The 3,929-nt window shown below is 49.3% G+C and overlaps 1 pseudogene; it reads left to right on the top strand.

Annotated features, from left to right (window-relative positions):
• The first annotated feature begins 294 nt into the window (after nucleotides 1-294).
• Nucleotides 295-1,696, top strand: LOC144769199 (glioma pathogenesis-related protein 1 pseudogene; annotated as a pseudogene).
• Nucleotides 1,697-3,929: the final 2,233 nt, after the last annotated feature.

The raw sequence follows: 3,929 nt of genomic DNA, 5'->3' as shown, positions 1-3,929 counted from the left end.
GGAGGAGCCTATCGTGACGTCACAGAGGGAATGAGAAACTGCAGGAGCCTCGTGTGCCGCCATATAGAGAACAGCAACCCCTGCAGGAGCCTCTAGTATAATACAAACACAAAAGAACAGCAACAAATACAGAACCATTAATGTGGTCAAAGAGAAAATAATCTGTGTATAGTACTGTCAGATAGAGAACAGCAACCTGTGTTGGAATCTGATTCACCCAAAGTGAGAACAGTTACACGTGTATAGGAACCTCTATTACTACCAAAGAAATGACAGCCTATACATAAGTCTGTGGTTGCACCAGTGCCACCTAAGGTGGTACGTCTGTTCTGTAACCAGTGTACCCGTAGTGTGACTAACAGCAGAACTACCATCCGCACCATGACCTTCAATCCAACCTGTGAGGAATAATTGTGCTGGAGTCTAAAATCCAGCTACAGAAAACAGCAACCCATTCAGAAACCTACAATCCAAAGTCTGAAAGAAACAACAAACCAACAAGTAGATCAACAACCTGTTTAGGGATCCAACATACTACCGCAGAGATCAATAACCTGCACAGCAACCCAATAATACACCAAAGAGGGATCATTTACCTACGCAGATCAACAGCCTGCTGAGGGACCCAATAGACTACCACACAGAGATCAACAAGCTGTGCAAGAACTCATCAAACCACTACAAAGAGATCTACTGCCAGTTCAGGAACCCAACAAACTACCACAGAGAGATCAATAATTTGTAAGTGACCAAACAAACCACAGCAGGTAGAACAGCAACCTGGGCAGTGATTCAAGAAACCAACAGAAGCAAGCAAAAGCCTGTGCAGGGATCCAGAAACCAACCCAGTTATAGCAACAACCTGTGCAGAGGCCTGTGAATCATCCACCGAAAGCACCTTTAGCATAGGAATCCATTTTCAAAGCACACAAACTGTGCAGAGATTCCAGACTCTGCTAACATGGTGTTCTGGTGGCCTCTTCTCAGCCTTGTCTTGCTGGTGTGTACAACCCCGGGTCTTCCAGCCTATGAGGGGACTCCTAACTACCGAGACCAGGAGTTCATCCAAAAATGTCTCGGCGACCACAACTCAGCTCGTGCCCTGGTGTCTCCACAAGCCACTAACATGCAACACATGTCCTGGGACACCACATTGGCTTCCACAGCCCAGGCCTGGGCTGAGAAATGTATCTTTGACCACAATGGCGACTTAAAGATACGTGGAAAGCTTCACCCAAAGTTTGACAGAGTTGGGGAAAACATTTGGATTGGGAGCCACAATAGGCAGATCTCACCCACAACGAGGTGGGTTTCAGAGGTGAAGGACTACCACTATGACACTAATAGCTGTTCCCCAGGCTCAGCCTGCGGCCACTACACGCAGGTCGTCTGGGCCGAAACCTACAAACTTGGATGTGGGGCCCATTTTTGCCCAAAAGTCCAAAACGACCCGCGCTGGAAAGATGTGATCTTGGTCGTGTGCAATTACGGCCCAGCTGGAAATAACGGGCGGTGGCCCTACACGAAAGGAGTCTCGTGCAGCACGTGCCCAGGCGGAGATACGTGCAAGGACAACCTGTGCGTAAACCCAGATCGCGATGGGGTCGAACCTGGTGCCGGGGCAGCTCCTGCCGGTTCAAGTTGCTGTTCGGCTCTGTGGTGGCTGGTGCTCGTGTGCGCATGCCTGACAGCCTAAGAGGCGCCTAGTAGCTTCGTGCAGCCAAAGGTTATTTTTTAAAACTAGATGACTACATTTATATGGAACATTTCGAAGGACGGAGGGGTAAGGGCAGTTTAATAGGTCAGTGTCTTTGAGAGGCCAATAAACCCTTGCACAGTTAGGCTCACCACATTTGCTGCCTTATACGTGACTGCCTCTGCCCCAGCCAAACCAGCCTTTCAGAGACACTAGACTTTCTGAAAATCAACCCTCTGCTTTCCCAGGCTCGTGCAGACCACTTCGGAAGAGGGTGTCCTTTTTTGTGGCTTTGTCATGTTCAACCGCTGAAGAGCAAAATGATTAATACAAGACCATGCACTAAAATAAATCTTTATTATTCATGTTATACAACATTTTCAGAGCTGTGTCAACATCTACCCCATTGGTCTGCGTATTTTTAAGAGGGAAAAGCAGAATTTGTATCTTGCCTGTCTGGTCTCACAAGAGGGAACTTCTGAGAAGAAAAGATTTCTCTTCAGTGCTCACAATATTATTATTTGACCTGGTACAATATGAACTATTCCTCTCTCGCCCATAACTATGCCCGTCCCTTTCCCTAAAGTGTCCACAGATCCCTCCGCTTCCACCTCATCACTTCGATTTGAAGTGAACAACTTTCCGTTCTTATTTCCCTGCCTAACATAGTAGCCAAGGTTTAACCAATCCAATCACCCGTCCCAAAAATGTTCTATTATTTGGGATTGACCTCGTGATCTCCCTCCCTACTGGCCCTCTGCTCCCCTATGCAGGTGCCAGGGCCTATCATTTCCCTTCCCTTCTGTGACAGACAGACAGACATTCAACTCACGAGCCCTCTCCAGGTCACAGGCTAGTGCGTGGTCCACAGGCAGTGCTGAATGTGAGACAGTGGTTGCAGGTGGGGCCCACCCGCACTTATTTTTGGAGACCGATACTTATTTGTCATCATTAGGCTTTGACCAAGTACAGGTGAAAGGCGGAAAAGGGAGAAAGAATTAGGAAGAGAAATACAGAAAAGCAGTGACAAGGAAGAGAGCAGGGCTGAAAAGGAATCTGCAAGAGAGAGTTAAAAGGGCCAGGAGTGTCTAGTGGTGGATGAAAGAGGCATGGGGTGGAATTAAGACTAAGCAGTCTTGGTTTTAGGTAACAAAGATGTTCGGCAGTGCTGGCAATGACCTCCTATGAAAAGCTTAGGGCAAGGGAGTTATTCTTATACAAATTAACACAGTGGCGTAACATTAGCCCCTGCCGGGTGGAGGTGCCCCCAAGCTCCAGGGGGCTCCCTCTGTCACTGGGCTCCTGTCTAGAGAGCTCCTGACTGAGTCCAGGGGCTTGGGGATCCCACAGTGTACTTTGCAGGGGGACCCCCTCAAGTTTCATTACGCCACTGATTAAGCACTGTCCACAGGTGCGTGTTCAACACATACAGAAGGCCAGGTGAATGCTTGATGGCCTGCTGAAGGGCTGCAAGAAGAGACGCTCCTCGCTGTTGAGCCAGCCTAGGGTAATATTTCCAGCAGTGGTGGACAATCCATCAGAGGGATGAGTGAGCTGCTCTCATGCTGGAAACCCAATGAGAAGGTGTCTGGCTTAACTTGGTGCCAGAAGGTCTCTAGAGTTGTACACTAAGAGTCGGCCATTTTGTACAGGATCCAGAAGCTATCCCTGCAGTAGGATTTCAGGGTCTTACGCTGTACTTTCTGATCGGCAAGCTGGTAATGGGCCTGCACGGTCAAATGGCCCCTCCAACCTCCTGATTAAATTGCGTTTTTTTATTCAGTTCTTTCACGCTCCAGGCCACTGGTGCCTGCCCGCATTGCTTTGAAGGGTGGCAGGGGTGGAGGGAACACAAAAAAAAATTGCTCTTACCTGCCGCTCCGACAGCCGCCGCATTGCTCCTCTCTCCCAATCCTCGACTCCAGCTGCACACTGCGCAGGCTCCCAGATGCCAATCCAGGTGTTTTTCTCATCCTGGGAATATTATTCCCAGCATGAGAGAGGAGCTGGGATTGGTCTGAGCAGCCTGGTTTGCCGCTCAGACAGTGCCTGGGAGCCTGTTGCATTTCTCCAACCTGGATGTGGAACATAGCTGGGTTGGAGAAACCGAAGTGTGCATGATGGTTTGGCCGGCCTAAGATGGCCGGCCAAATTGACATGCGCACTTAAAAGTGCCCACCACTCCTCCCCCTGCCATGCTTGTCACGAGAGAATTGCCTGGCCCTGCCCCCCT

The sequence above is a fragment of the Lissotriton helveticus genome, chromosome 7, assembly GCF_964261635.1.
Source record: "Lissotriton helveticus chromosome 7, aLisHel1.1, whole genome shotgun sequence".
In the NCBI taxonomy this organism is placed as follows: domain Eukaryota; kingdom Metazoa; phylum Chordata; class Amphibia; order Caudata; family Salamandridae; genus Lissotriton; species Lissotriton helveticus.
Note: the sequence above shows the minus strand (reverse complement) of the source record. Positions and strands in the feature narration are given on the sequence as shown.